At 47.0% G+C, this 16,577-nt stretch overlaps 2 long non-coding RNA genes across 2 annotated transcripts; one reads left to right on the top strand and one right to left on the bottom strand.

The window, feature by feature from the left end:
• The first annotated feature begins 77 nt into the window (after positions 1-77).
• On the top strand, positions 78-3,593 carry LOC142922798 (uncharacterized). Its single transcript, XR_012940349.1, has 3 exons — positions 78-423; positions 781-833; positions 3,300-3,593. It is a non-coding gene; the product is annotated as an uncharacterized LOC142922798 (long non-coding RNA).
• Positions 3,594-13,413: 9,820 nt separating this feature from the next.
• Positions 13,414-16,336, bottom strand: LOC142922799 (uncharacterized). The gene is made up of 3 exons (XR_012940350.1): positions 15,777-16,336; positions 14,828-14,888; positions 13,414-13,893 (listed from the first exon to the last, which is right to left on the bottom strand). It is a non-coding gene; the product is annotated as an uncharacterized LOC142922799 (long non-coding RNA).
• Between the last annotated feature and the right edge of the window lie 241 nt (positions 16,337-16,577).

The following is a 16,577-nucleotide window of genomic DNA, read 5'->3' as shown; positions in this document are numbered from 1 at the left end:
GCACGAGGGGGGAGGGGCTCGTGGGGGCACGAGGGGGGAGGGGCTAGTGCCACCCCCCCCCCCGTGAGTGACGGTTGGTCACTCACGGGGGGTCCACTACCCCGTGAGTGATGGTGGTCAACGCGACCGCTTAACCCCGACACGAATCACGACCTAAAATGACCACTTGGCCGAACCCAACCACACACACGCAGAGGGATTTTGAGCAGTGCTCTGAGTTGTTGGCCGCTCGGCGTTTTGGGCCTCTCCGCTCAGCAGCTGCGACCCAAATCGACGTGGATCGGGGGCTCAGGGGACGCGTGGCGAGGTTGGAACGAGAGGCCTCGAGAGTGAAGAAGAAGCGAGGGGAGAGCGAGGCGAGCTTGGGGTGAGACTCTGAGCGGCAGAAGGCGAAGAAGATGTGGAGTGGGGAACACGTGCAGGGTGAGGACATCAGCATCATTCACTTAATCATCATCATTCACATGATCATCATCCACATCATCATCATCTACATCATCATCATCATCCACATCTTCATATTCTTGGTTCTTTCGGTAAAGTCACGAAGATTAAAAAAATAAGAATAAAATGACAATAAATTAAAATTAAATTTTAAAAATTTTAAAAATAAAAATTCTCAATTGAAAATAATAAAAGCAAAAAACCCACGACGTTTCCATGACAACACAAGTGGTCTTCATCGCTTCATTGCCTGATGAAGACGGCTTGTGTTGCGATCGAAACGTCGTGGGTTTTTTGCTTTTATTATTTTCTATTTATTTTTACTTTTTATTTTAGGGGTAGGCCCTCATCCAGCAGTTGATTCATCCACGCGTGGCCGGCGTGACGAGGTATGGTCACACAGCCACACCCACACGGTGCGTGAGAGGCGTTCATCCAGCAGTGGATTGAACAAGCCGCGTAGATGGCAATGTATGGGGTGCGTCATGAGGTGTCCGTGTGTGCACCTGTGTGTGTGCCTGCGTTGGTGTTTGACGTTTCTCTCAAAGCTGATGTTGCAACAATCTTCCTGCTGAATATTTGACCATTTGGTCATACGGGATTCGGATTATCCCAATCGTACTGTGTTGTCTGTACGATACCCGTTGAATCAAAGTAGAGTACAAAGTATGTGGCCGCTGTGAATGTCCACACGATGATAAGCCACGTGGGTGAGCTCTCATTTGTGATGGCCATAGTCGCTTCCGACAAAAGAGCTACGCAGCTCAGAGCGCCTTACCTGGCGGAATAAAAAATAGTTTAATAAGTTGAGTGTGATGACGCAGCAGCAGCTGCTGCAGGCGCAGCCCTGCAATTGCTTGCTCGCTCCACTGTGGACGCACCGGCCTCCACCTACAGCGAGCTCTCTCGAGTCTCACCTCTCGATGGATGTCTTTGTCCGGCTCTCCCACCACGGACACACCGACTTCGAAGAGGCGGCGGTACCCACACTTTACCCCACCGCGCCTTGGCGCACTGCTGGGTGGACAGAGGCGGCCTGGGGGAGGAGGGAGAGTTAATAGACGTGGCCCCATCGTCTCAACTGTCAGCGAGTACCTCTGATTATTATTATTCTTATTGCTATTCCCACGGTGGTCAATAGTAGCTCTGTATCCTGTAATGCTGCTCTCTGTGTGTGTGTGTCAAGTGCAAGGTTGGCAGAAGTGTGTAACTCTGTGCAGTGTGCTCCAATGTACATTCACGTGTGCATTGGAGAAGCTTCGCCCCTTGTGAATGCGTGTCGGTGTTTCTGTCTCCTGGAAGATTAGATGTTATCTGAGAATCAAGCAGCACTCGAGTATTTGTTTGTGACATTTTATAGACGGTACCTTTTATTTCAAACCACTGTTTACTTCAACGGCTTCAATATAATTTAATTATTATTATTATGATGATTAAAATATAAAAGTCTTCATACACTTTCCCGCAGTAACACAGGAGGTGTTAAGATGCGCAAACACCAAATAGGCACCCCGACTGCAAGGCATCGAGTCTGCATTGACCACACGTTGTGCTCGTGGTCAAGCATCCAAACCGACGTGCTCTGATGATGCACGCCTTGTCCCTGAAACGACATTGGCCTCCAGCAGAGACGTCCTCCGTCATGGCCTTGACCCACCCACAAGTTGTCAGGCCAGAGAACAACGACACGAGGAGGCGAACGGCAGCACAGAGGCGATGCAAACACCAATCCGTGAATGTGCGGCTAATGCAGACTCGATGCCTTGCAATCGGTGAGTCCATTTTGGGCGTCTTAACACCTCCTGCGTTATTGCCGGAAAGGGTAAAACGCCTCTCTTCTGTCTACATCGCCATGTCGATACCGGCAACACAACTGGTGCCGTGGATGTGTTGCTCGTGATGTATATACAGTAGTGTGTGTGCGGAGAGAAAGATATGAAAGAGACAGTGCCACTTGATCTGTTTTTATTCGATAACCTCCTACCACTGTGAGACAGACGAGGCGTTCACTTCCGTGGGGTGCACGGGGTGGCGAGATGTTAACTTCCTCGCCTGGTATACAGGAGGTCGTGGGTTCGGTTCCGATGCTGACGCCTGCTGCTGTATATTTGTAGTTTGCGGTGTCTCTCTCCCCGTGGTCGCGTGGATTTGTCTCCAGGTCCTCCGCGTTTTCCCTCCACATTTAAACAACACGCGTCTAGAGTATTTGTGTCTGCCATACATGTCTCCGTGACGAGCCACTTCGTTGAGCTATCATTTGTGATAGCCAGGTCGCTGCTGAGAAAAATCTACATCACTCAGTGGGGCCTTACCTGGTAATATAAAATATAAATATTTTAGTTTGGAATATCAAGCAGCACTGCTTCGCATTGAGCTGCATGCCATTGCACTGGCAATGATCTCTCTACAGACACAGGACTCACGAGTTGGCTTTGCAGTCACGTCAGCTCATTTTCCCTCGAGCAAGAGACGACAGTGGTTGACTGTACGGTCCATAGCTTGAGTCGCACTGTGGCTGGTCTTTAATTTGCCTCTATCTCTGCGAGTCTCTTCTGGGTCTCTACGAGTCTCCATGTATCACAACGTGTGTGTGGGTTTACTCTACGGTCCTTAGCTTGAGATGCATGGCCACAGTCGCACTACTGCTGCTGCATGTTGCAGCTCGTCTCTAATTTTCCATTCGTAAAAACGTGCACATCGTTCCGTTGATGTTCTGGTGCGGTTCATGGTGACAGGGGTGTATTTGCGGAAGATTGTCCATGCCAGGAGGTGTGCGGTGGTTGATGCTTGGGTCTCGAACGAGGCGTTCATTCCGGACGTCCACGCTGTTCCACCGTTCGCCGGCGATCTTCCAGATCTGTGCGAGAGCCACAGCCCCGATGGATCCGAGGTTCATCCACGTACTCGATAGCAGCGATTTCTCAACCCCTTTCGTTCCAACGGGACACTTTCGAGCCCGCTCGATCTTCACGGCGCACCGAACCAAAGAGTCGGTCCTGCTAATGAGCACAACTTTGCGGCGGCACACCGCTCGAGATGCCACGAGGAGGTTGGGGCAGCTCAGAGGTCCTAGCGCCGAGCCGGCGCCACTGACACCCTGGGTTGGAGTGAGGGCTGCAACCACTGCCTGTGATTGAACCGGGTTCATCTTCTTTGGTTCTTTCGGTAAAGTCACGTAGAATGAGAATAAAATAATAAATTCATAATATAAAATAACACAATAAAATTCTCACGACGTTTTGGCTACAACACAAGCGGCCTTCTTCAGGTGAAAGGAACAGACCCGTCGGGACGACAGAGCTTCAATGAACGTTGTTAAGATTCGTAGCGTCTTTTTAAGCTGGTTTAGAGAAGTGAGGCACCTTGACAAAGAGGTTTACATATAAAACAGGAGAATTTAGCATTGGAATAACTGAGTGATTAGCTTGTGACTGGTCATAGAAATAGCTATGTTAAAGTCAAAGCCTACACATCCACAGAGGCAACTAGTACAAATCAAACGGGAGAATTTAGCATTGAAATAACTGAGTGATTAGCTTGTGACTGGTCACAGAAATGGCTATGTTAAAGTCAGAGAATACACATTCACAGAGGCACCTAGTATAAATCAAACAAGAGAATTTAGCATTGAAATAACTGAGGGATTAGCTTGTGACTGGTCATAGAAATAGCTATGTTAAAGTCAAAGCCTACACATCTACAGAGGCACCTAGTACATGAACGCCAAAGGGGCTGCAACAACTCGACTATCATATAGTAAAACGATGTGAAAAAACCTAAGTCTAAATCACATCAATATAATAAATGTACTCAATATATTCTTCAATAAGCTGAGCTATTAACAGTAACTGGGTATACACTACACTATATAATGAAAACCATATAGTAAACCAATAAAAACTAAAATATAAACTACCTCAATGGTATCAATAAACTCTATATATTCTCCAATCAGCTAAGCTACCAACAATAAGTCGTTATATATGACAATGCTATATGGCGAAAAAATGGGTGGATTCTTACCCTCAACTTCAGCACCACGGATAGCTACGAGCCCCGTTCAGACGGACGAGTTCATCCATGGTCGGAACGGAGGAGGGGGAGAGAGACAGCTGCGAGGCGCTGTCATACTCCATGTTGTAAACCATACCATTAACCGTGGTGTGAGAGGTATTAAGAGTCAATGCCAGCAAAAGAGCTGCGGTCTGAAGGTCATCGTAAAATACAATTAATCAAGAACCGAAATGGTTTAAAACATCTTTCCAATGGTTACTAAGCCAGAATCCATCTTCTCGGTTGAAATTGTCTCTGTGCTTGTATATGTGAATGGCCTCATGAACGAATCTCTCATGGTAGCCGGTTGGTTTGCAAAGAACCTCCGTCTTGGAGAAGTCAATGTCATGTGTAACCATTGTGTTATTTTATTTTATTAATTTATTATTTTATTCTCATTCTACGTGACTTTACCGAAAGAACCAAAGAAGATGAATTCTTGCAGTCACGAAAGCTTTAAATCGAAATTGAACCGGGTTCTCGAGTTTAACGAGTGGATGGCTTTGGCCCAGCTAACAATGACTTTACCCATGAAATGTGTGTATACATATTAGAATCAGAATTTCACTTCATTCGGATAAATTCCACTGAAACATGCGATAAACGCCAATGTCATTACGAGGGCCCTTAGACAGGATAGAGCTGTGGATGAAGGAGAGAGTTGTGGATGAAGAGGAGAGAGTTGTGTGTGAAGGAGGGAGCTGTGTGTGACAGGGAAGGTGGAAACAATTGACTGGAACCCTTCCCTGTCTCCGCGTGTTGGCGAGGGGAGCGTTGGCTACACCGTGCAGAAGTCTCCGATGTTGCCCCCCTGTAATGGGGGATCAGCCGTCAACATTCGTGTGTCCCCCTCTTGAAAGCCTTTTTGGGAATGTGTATTGCTCGTTTTCTTCCATGCAAGGGAGTTGCGAGGTCATATTCGTCTACGTCAGGGGTCGGGCAAACCTGCGGCTCTTTAAGCGACCGCTTCGTGACGTTATTTATTAAGGACCCACCCTCTCGTATTCACGTGGCATGGTGGCTCTTGAAATTTAGAGAGATATTTTTCAATATAATATACCAAATTAGAAAAAAACAACGGCCCGTCTTGTTATTTTGGCTGCTGACGCCTGGTCCGTGTAGAAAGCGGCATCCTCTCCTCGCGTGTTAAAAATAAATTGCCCGTGAATTCAGAATTGGTTCCACGACTCGTGACGGCCAAACAGCAGCGTGCTGCCACGCCTGGGAATGACCATCAAAGAGGAGTGAGCAACAGGAGCCTTGCGATGCGACCGTGTCAGCCACCACCACGACGACAGACTCTGCGGGACGCGTGTGTACTTTCTATTCGAAAAAGATTACATACAAAACACAGATGCGAGAACACGCCGGTTTTGGAAGGGCATCTCCATAATCATCTCGATGGTCATCTCCATAATCATCTCCAGGATCATCTCCACAATCATCTCGATGGTCATCTCGATGGTCATCTCCATGATCATCTCGATGGTCATCTCCATAATCATCTCGATGGTCATCTCCATGATCATCTCCACGATCATCTCTATGGTCATCTCCATGATCATATCGATGGTCATCTCCATGGTCATCTTCATGGTAATTTCTATGATTATCTTGATGTCATCTCGATGGTCATCTCCATGATCATCTCCATGGTCATCTCCATGATCATATCGAAGATAATCTCGATGGTCATCTTCATAATCATCTCCACGATCATCTCGATGATCATCTCGATAGTCATCTCCATGATCATCCCCATAATCATCTCGATGGTCATCTCCATAATCATCTCCATAATCATTTCCACGATCATCTCGATGGTCATCTCCATGATCATCTCGATGGTCATGGAGATGACCAACAAAGTGGCTTATCAGGTGGAAATGTATACGGAACCAAATAATCGAAGGGCATGTTTCTAAATGTGGAGGGAAAAACTGGAGGGTCCGAAAAATAAAAACCTACTGCGACCATGGGGAGAACATTGAAACTCCAAATATACAGCAGCAGGCGTCAGGGTCAGAATCGAACCCACGACCTCCTGCACACCAGGCGAGGGAGTTAACATCTCCTAGCCACCGCAGCGCAATGCAAGATGAGCTATGGGATGTCCATCACGATGTGGGTGTGTATTCATGTGTTTGTGTTTATGTGTGTGTGTTTCATTTGGGGGAGCGGTAGTGTAGCGGTTAGCGCGCTGTGCTTTGAATGTGGCGACCGTGTTCGATTCCCGCTCACGGCCAACACCAGTGACGATTATTTGAACCGGTCCCGGGCCTCCCCGAGGTCGATTCAGCCTTAAATGAGTACCTGGTGCGATGTGTAAACACTGTCACTAGGGAGACAAAGGCGGCCGGGCGTGGTGTTGGCCACCCCCTCGTGTGCCGTGCCGGCCTTCGTAGGTGCTCGCTAACAGCACTTGCCCCTACAGTCTTTTAAGGCTACATGGGGGATCTTTGCCTCGTGTTTCATGTGTGGCGTACTGCACACAATAGTAATATATAGTAGTTTGAGTAGTGCAGTGTAGTGTGTAGTAAATATTGTAGTGTGTGATGTTATATAGTGTAGTATTTAGTGTAGTGTGTGATGAATAGTAGAACGCATGAGTGTGAGGTGTCGTGTAGCGTGAGGGTGAATGTGGTAAGGTTGACCTGTGAGTAGGGGGCGAGTGTGAGCAGGGGATGTGTGTGCCCCGTCAGGTTTCATCAGTGCTTACTAACAGCACTTGCCACAAAAGTCTGTTTCGGCTTTGTAGCAAGGTTAGTGTGTGCAAATGGCAAGTAACCCCTCCACCTGGCACTAATCTTACCAAATACCGGTTAAGCGGCGTTATCTCTACCTGCGTAATGCTGTGTGGAAGCTACCTGGCCTATCACTCCATAGGAAGCTCCAGGTATTCTCGGCCAGTTATTGCCTACCTTCTCTAGAATTGAAAAACATGAAGCCCTATTGAAGGAACATCTACGCCAGTTTGATATATTCAGGCTGACCTGTCTATGTTTAAACAGAGATTGGATTGTGTGAGGAGCTCCCAGATCCTTGAAATATCTGGACATTTCCACCAGTGAGCTCTTTTGGCTGGGTCATGTAGCTCGCATGCCCAGCCACCACATGCTCAATAAACTTTTATGTGTCTGGATAGAGGGGCAGAATGGGCGAGGCAGGGGTTAGAGAAGAGATGGACTGATGCGGTACAGAAAGATGTGGAGCTGATTGGACTTCCAGATGACCAGTACTAGCGGTGTCAAGATCGGCCTCTTTTGGGGGCAACTCGTGAAGGACGCTCCTGGGCAATTGGAGGCAGCCACCCTCCAAGAAGAACGGAGCACAGAGCAGTGACCCTCACAACAACGAGCCAAGTGCCGGGCGACTAAAATGCAGCAAGTTGACAAGTGGGGAGCGCAGGTGTTGCATCTTCCAGTCTCCCCAGTCAGTCAACCTATGACACCTGGGCCTGACCCATGACCTCCTGTTAGCAAGCTTTCGACAATTCACAAGGCCTCAAAGTGCACCGAGTCTTGTACAAGCTCTGTGGTAATGTTACTGTCACTTATTGGCGAACGACGGTCGTTATCTACTGATTTAAAAATTATTGTCGAACTCGCTGTTTTCCCCGTCGCCGTGTGCATAGACATACACAAAACAAAGATGCCCCGTATAGCGTGAACAAACTGTTAGGGCAAGTGCTGTTAGCGAGCATCTATGAAGGCTGGCACGGCACACAAGGGGGTGGGTGGCCAACACCACGCCCGGCCGCCTTTGTTTCCCTAGTGACAATATTTTACACACCGCACCAGGTAGTCATTTGAGGCTGAGTCGGCCTAGGAGAGGCCCAGGACCAGGTTGAGATCATCGTCACTGGTGGTGGCCGTGAGCAGGAATCGAACTCGGGTCACCAAGTTCGTAGCGCAGCGCGCAAACCGCTACACTACTGCTCCCCATAGGCAAACACGGATCATAACACCACACACAAACTGATACCCATGAATGTGTTTATTTTAAAATAGTTTTTGGTCAGCCTGGCACGTCAACGTTTACTAAAAAATACAGCATTGAGTGAAATGTAAACGTGGCCCCGTACACAACCAATGGGCATTGCATAACTATGATTTAAAATGACACCTCAACAAAAGCCAAATGAAATACGATATTATGAATCAGACTACTGCTTGAATAGAGCTAGGGTTGTTTCAAGTCTTTTGTGTTGCAGGTAACCGCTTTAAAAAGCAGTAAAAAATATTTGGTAAACTGGTTCACTACACATATAGAATGTCCAGCATCACAAAAGTTTTACCTTTAGAGCAGAAAATTAAAGGAAGCTGCTGTGGTGTAACGGTTACCACAGTGAACTTGTAACCCAGAGGTCTCCAATTTCATTTCCCAGCGCGGCATTTGAAACAACGGGGCCAGTTTCTTACATCGCACGTGGCTTATCACGTGGAAATTTATAGCGGCCAAATGACTCGAAAAGCACGTTTCTAATTTTTAAGGGAAAAACCAGAGGACCCGGAAAAAAAATCCACGCGACCACGGGGAGAACATGCAAACTCCAAATATACAGCAGGTGTTACGGTCGGGATCAAACCCACGACCTCCTGCATACCAGGCGAGGAAGTAAACATCTCCTAGCCACCGTGGCACCCTCTCACCACAGTGGCGCCTCGACAATGGGTCCACAATCGGCAGATCACCTTTGATGGGATCAAGTTGGGGCGTGCCCACCGCTTCCAAAACTATCTGCAAGAGTGGAGCAAAAATACCCTCCAGAGCTCTCTCAGTGGAGGCCCTGTCGTCAGCAGCGGCGGAGTAAGCGAGCAAGTGCAGGGCCGCCGCACCTTTACCTGTTCACCGAAACATTTGACAAATGCACCTCGAGGTGACTTTGGTCCACCACCGTTCCGTTTTGTACGGTCACATGTACCACATGTACGTTCACATGTACCACATGTACGTTCACATGTACCACATGTACATTCACATGTACCACATTTACGTTCACATGTACCACATGTACGTTCACATGTACCACATGTACGTTCACATGTACCACATGTACGTTCACATGTACCACATGTACCACGCGTACATTCACATGTACCACATGTACCACATGTACATTCACATGTACCACATGTACCACATGTACCACATGTACATTCACATGTACCAAACGGAGCGTTCACTGTGAATATGCCACTGGAATCAATTCATGGCTCCTGACTTTTGGAAGTGGTAATTGATTCTGACAGCATTTACCGCTTTACCGGTTACCATTCAACAACCTTATAAAGGAGTATGTATCAAACTGAGATGACTGGTATTTATACTATAACTCATACGTTTTTCACATTGCTATATTACAACCTTTATGCAATGTGTATGCAGCAAGTATGAATGGGCATCATATCATGGCAGTTAATAACAACCCTGCAGCATTTACATTAGCCCTATCAGAGTTTACCTCGTACAAGTACTGTATTAATACACAATCATTCTACAGGCACGTTGAAACACAATAAACATACATAATACAGAACCATATTGGAGTGTTAGTACACAGTAAACCCATAGCAGTGTTAATCCTATCAGTGTTAATATGTAATGTTCTACCAAAATTATAGTTCATCTATCTATAGCATTAGCGCACAATAATATCCATACATGACCCATGCAGTATCAGTCCATTACAGTTGCAGTAGCGTTACATAGCGTCAATGTCCTACACAATTGCTGGGGCTTAGCAACATGAAATCATCAACAACCTTGGCCTCTTAAACCGTCCCCTAAATAATGTCAAGACAAATAATCAGACAAAGATGCCTCCTTTCCATATCTGTACCTCCACATGAGGTTTTATTTTTTAACATCCCATCAGTCACACAGCCTTCTGGGATTGCATGCATTTCAGCAGGATTGGTTTCAACGCACGCAAAACTCTGCACTAATTTCCACGTTCAGTCTCTCATTACCAGTCACGCTTGCATATAAACACATGGCAGATCCTCAGCATTGCTTCGAGCAAGCCCGACTCTGCCGATGAGACGTTCAATGTAAAACCGGTCCAAAATGTGCTTACATTAAACCAATGCTGCAATGAAATTCAATCCCAGAAGGGACGTGTAGTTCATGGATTGTGTAATTACTTTGATGCTTTCACGTGGAGGGAGAGGTACGTGATGGAGGTGTATTGTCCACTAATTTATCTTATTAAAACAAAATCTTATCTGGTTATGGAGTTGCAAAAGGTAACTTTAGGTCGTTTAGGTTAGGCCTCTTAGGTAGCTTAGTTAGGTAGCTGAGTTACATAGCTTGAAATGCAGTTAGGCGAAACAACTTTCAAACCATTGGAAACATAACGAATAAATGTAACATGTACGTTTATAGCTTTGGGGATATTTTCCACGTGTGCCTGAAACAAACATTTAAGGCAGACCCGGATAAAAAAACAGATCAAATAAAGTGAAGGGCAAGAGCAGGTCTAAGTGTTCTAGGAAGGCTGAACTCGATAATAATAATAAAAACCACAGCAATGTACCTCGACGGGAATGTTTTGTAATCTGTGCATACTCCCTGCCACGATATGCGTCAGAAACACCTCAGGAATCTAAACTGCTTAAAAATGTGCAAAGCACGGGGAGATGCATGCTGGCAATCACAATGAGAAACAGGGAAAGGAGCAAATTGGATTAGAGAATATTAGATGATGTTATTGATACGCTTCAGTATTAAGTAGGCTTTGCGCAGGGTACATCGTGGCTGGCAGCACGGGCCACGGTGACGAACAATAAGTGGGCAGTCAAGGGAATGGAACATATCCGTGAAGACATCCACCAGTGAGATGGAGTGATGGGATAACCAAATGATCCACTGGAAACGCATTTCTCTTCCTTCGTGTCAAAATCGGATGGTAAATAATGAAAAGAACCAGAAGTAGGACCGATATCTAAGAGACAGAGCCTGTGCCTATACACAACTAGTAGTTCACTCGCGTTGATTCAAGCAAGCAAGCAAGCCTGACTTGCTGATGAGACCCTATAAATTGAACCAATGCCGCTTAAATGTATGCATTCCAAGAAGGCGACGAGGCTGATGCGAGCTATGAAATACCTTTATGTTGACGTGGAGGGACATATACGGGAAGGAGGAATTTTGCCTGATAATCTATTTTGTTAGAAATTTTCACCGTGTATGGTTAGGGAGTTTTAAATGCCGTTCTAGTTAGTTTAGGTGAGCTTAGTTAGGTACCTTTGAACGCATTTAGGGAACCAATGTTGCCCATAAACATAAGTGATAGATGTAGCATCTATAAAGTCCTGTGGTTCTTTCACCATACCTCACCACAATGGTCAGTGGGGGTCAGTGAAGACGGGGAGCATTTACTTGGGAGCAGAGAGGGAGAGTCCAACAATGTGGTTTGCTGGACTGCCCCTTTGCTACCTACCACACACGTATGCATGCATGTGTATGGTGGTCACCCATCCGAGCACTATTCCAGGCTCCATTCCGCTTTGCTTCCGAGCTCCAATGAGATCGGGAACATTCCGGTTGACTTGACTGTAGGGCCCCAGGAACAAGATGAGGTGAGATGACGTTGGGAAGAGGGACAAGGGGAAGATTTCAAAGTGGAGCAGTGCGAGGGAAGAAGGAGAAATGTTGTAACCTGCAGTGAAGCGAGCGGGTGAATGGTTGGTTAGGTTTTTGTTTTTGCGATGATTTCTATATATATTCTATGATTTCTATATTTCACGATACAAGGTTGCGATATGTTAACAACCTCACCTGGTATACAGGAGGCCGTGGGTTCGATCCCGACCCTGACCCCTGTATGTCTGTGTTTGCGTGTTCTCCCCGAGGTCGCGTGGATTTTTCTCTGGGTCCTTCGGTTTTTCCCTCCACATTTAGAATCAACGTGCGTTTAGAGTATTAGGCTACTATAGATTTTCACGTGACAAGCCACGTGGTTGAACTATCATGTGGCCAGGTTGCTGCTGAAAAAGAGCTACATAGCTCAGTGGGCCATACCTGGTAAAATAAATGATTGTTTTGCTCTGATGTCTATTAGTTTCATTGGTGTACTTTCTTTTTATGTTTTCGCTTTTGTCAATTTGGCGACCCAGGTAAGTCGCTCTTGCAAATGAGACTTTTCTCTTTATGGTCTCACCTGGTTGAAGAAAATAAGCTTGATATTTGAATATTATGGCAATTGCAGAGCTTGAATGATGCGGGCACATGTGGAAAGGACAGAGATATGCAGGTGAGGTACAAGGCACTGGAATGATGGGTGAACAAAGTTACTGAGCACAGACCCAAATGCCCAAAACATCATGCGGAAAGAGATAAAGAGCACGATCAAGAGTTGTAATAGATACCAGTTAAGACTTTCTTGAATTGAGCATGGTGATTATTAAAGCTTGGAAAAATAAAATGGGAAGACATTCCAATGTCAAACCTCACTAGGGATGAAGCAGAAAGAGAAGTGTGGTTGATGGGTGGGCTGGTTTGGGTGGGTTGGTTTGGGTCGGTGGGTGGGTGGGTTGGTTTGAGTGGGTGGGTTGGTTTGAGTGGGTGGGTTGGTGTGGATGGGTTGGTTTGGGTGGGTGGATGAGTGGGTGGGTTGGTTGCTTGCTTAATTTGGGTGAGTTGTATGTATCTTGAACTTCTTTTGCACCGTTCATAGCCAACCGTGCTCATTGGAGGTGCGGGGAAAGGTTTGGGTGGGTGGGTTGGTTTGGGTTGGTTGGTTTGGGTGGGTGGGTTGGTTTGGGTGAGTGGGTTGGTGTGGGTGGGTTGGTTTGCGTGGTTGGTTAGTTAGTTGGTTTGGTTCAGTAGCTGGGTTGGTGGGTGTGTTATTATATGCTGATGGGCTTTTATGGGTCGGTTTTTTGAGTGGGTAATTTTTGATGGGTGGGTGGGTTGGTTTGGGCAGGTGGATTGGGTGGGTAACAGAGTGGATGGGTGAGTGAGACACTGGATGAGTGAGAGGGTGAATCAGTGGGTGGTTAGGTTTGCGAGTGGGTGTGGTGTTGTGATCTACAGTGCGGTGGTTGAACCCTGTGTGGAGTTTTCAACATAGCAGGAGGAATCAAAGAGTGAAGTTCACGGGATAGTGGTTTTATAGATGGCATTGGTTAACATTGGCATGCGAAAGCCTACACTGTGTTGGCGGTGGTTGTGTGTTCTACACAGCAGTGAGCAAAGCTAGCCCAGATGGCCCAGTTACAGTGGCACATTTTCCACTGTTCTATCAGTGGCACCAGGTCCCCCAGTTCCTACTGGCACCACGGGGAGCTTCAGACCCTCCTCCTCCGCTTCCTCCGCCTCTTGAATGATATCAGTGGCCCCAAGGCCCTCTGAGATGCTGCCACTGCGGCTTGTACTGCGGCTCACCCGAGCCTGTGTGTACAGGATGCGAGAGAGGAGACACGTTGAACATGAAACATAATCAAGATCGAGATGTCATTATAGCCAATGACATTGCTACTACTATGGGCAAGATGACCAGAGTGAGACATCTAAGAATCTGGACGATAAATTTGGCTTCTATCATTGTGTATAACGTATCAACCATTCCTTAGATAAATAAAACATTCATATAAACGGCAGATACCTTCCAGAACTACAAAAATAGTGCCCAGCCACAACACCGAAGACACCCAACAAAAGTACGGTTGCAGCCAGTCCTAGCCAATACACCTCCATACTCCAAGTGTAGTACATTTTAGATTTTTAGAATCTATTTATTTCGGAAGGGCCCAATGACCTGAATACTAAATCAAGCAGAAGACAAACTACAGCCTTGACAAACACCTTTGCAAACATACCTTTTTTACATCTCACATTCTACTCCGAGCAAATGGCGAATACACAGGACACGAGATACATGGGCAATAAACACTTGTTTGTCTGTTTACATGTTAGTGCAATAATCCCAGGAACGTGGAGGAGCATGTCCTCACACACCAAAGACAAAGATCCCCCATATATAGCCTTGACAGGCTGTTGGGGCAAGTGCTGTTAGCTAGCACCTATGAAGGTCGGCACGGCACACGAGGGGGTGGGTGGCCAACACCACGCCCGACTGCCTTTGTCTCCCCAGTGGCGATGTTTACGGCACACTGCACTGGGTACTCATTTGAGGCCGAGTCGACCTAGGGGAGGCCCAGGACGGGTGCAGATAACCGTCACTGGTCGTGACGGTGAGCGGGAATCGAACTCGGGCCGCCGGGTTCATAGCGCAGCGTAGCGCTAACCGCTACACTCCCACTAACCGCTCCCCATAGATTACCAGTTATCGAATATCACCCTCTTACACCTTCCACAGTCTCACCTTGATTGTTGACACCGTACTCTCCACCTTCTCCTCCAGTGACTTGAATGTTGGCGAGTTCCTAACAGGACACAGAGGAATTCAGTCAACACCCTGCTTTATTCTCCCAGGCAGGTGGCTCAGTGATAGTATGAGAGGCTCACAATCGGAAGGTCACAAGTTCAAATCCTGATTGGCAGAGCTGACTCTCTACCATTGCCTGACTGCCTTTGTTTCACCAGTGGTAATGTTTACACACTGCTCCAAATACTTATTTCAGGCTGAGTTGATCTCGGGGAGGCCCAGGACCGGTTAAGATGTTCGTCACTGATGTTGGCCGCGAGTAGGAGTCGAACTCTGGTCGCCAGGTTTATAGCGCAGTGACCTCACCACTACACTACCGTTTGCCACACACACACACATATATGTAGGGTACTGTACATGGCAAGGATTATAGTAGGATCAGTGGAGGTCGGTGGAAACAGGTGCAGGGAACTGTACGAGGGAAGGTTCGAGAAGGGAAATAGAGGACGGTAGAGTCTGCTGGAAGAATCTTCGGGGGGAAAGTGCTGCAAGTTACCAGGGTGTGGCCGAGCGGGTATATAAGGGGGAGCGAGGCCCGCGATTGGGGCGCTCCCTCGGGGACTGAAGGGCGACTGCAGGTGGACGACAGTGGGGCTGATTGTCCGAGATCTACATGGTGGAAACCATCAAGGACTTTTCAAGATTAACCCGGTGGGGAATCCCCGGGGCTGCAGATAGTCATAGCCTTGTGAAACATGCTAGTCGTACTCTCGCCTTGTAAATACGTTCTCGTGAAATAAATAATCTAGAAAATGGGACAATGCGAGGGAGCTTTACACATATATACACATGCACCTTCACACACGCCTTCAGAATTATTAGGATGCAAGTACCAGGGCATGCCAGGACATGCGGGGGGGCATAGGGCCATGCGTGCGTGCTTTACCTGATAGCTGGCATGCTTATGGACGGCCGGATTGTGTAGCTTAGCCACAGAGAAGCATTGGGGGAGGAAGAGATAAACAGAATAAGTGTTGCAGGATGGGGAGTGGGGTGCAAAGCTAAGGAAGCAGAGATAATGAACATTATGGTGAAAATAATCGTTAACCCAAGTGTGGAGAAAATAAATAACAAAATAAATGACCAGACAATATGCCTCAGTTCCTCTACGGCAGGGGTGGGGAGCGCCCGGCCCGCGGGCCGTCTAAGGCCCGCAAAATCATTTGGTCTGGCCCTGCCAAGGCAACCGCACGACTCTAAAGTCAATCAATCTAGGCGCTTTTTTCATAGCAACATAAATATAATTTTGCATGGCCCACGAATGATGTTATAAATATCCAAACGGCCCTTGGCACAAAAAGGGTTCCCCACCTCTGCTCTATGGTAATGTTACCCCGACTACCAAAATTAATGGGTGCTGCATTTAGATGAAGAGCGGCTGATTTCATCGATACTCTACCTGCACGCAACCAGGGAAAGTGGGCCGAGTTGGTTTGTCAACTTTTAAAAGTTTAGGCCCAGGAGATATCGAAAATACAGCTGAGGCGCAGTGGCATTTCGTCAGTGTGATAAGGCGATGGTCAACTACTTCGTGGGGCAGGGAGCGAGCTTATATTTGTGCACCACGTGTGGTGGCAGGAGGATGTGGTCTGTCAACGACGGGGCTTTAACATGCTGGTGATAGCAAGCGTGCGTGCGAGAACATTTCTCGTGAGCAGAACATAATTGATCATAGGTTTTTCCCCTT

Source organism: Petromyzon marinus, unplaced genomic scaffold, assembly GCF_048934315.1.
Source record: "Petromyzon marinus isolate PM22_M1 ecotype Great Lakes invasive population unplaced genomic scaffold, UKy_Petmar_22M1.pri1.0 PM_Scaffold_174, whole genome shotgun sequence".
Lineage (NCBI taxonomy): Eukaryota > Metazoa > Chordata > Hyperoartia > Petromyzontiformes > Petromyzontidae > Petromyzon > Petromyzon marinus.
This window is presented reverse-complemented; position numbering and strand designations above follow the sequence as displayed.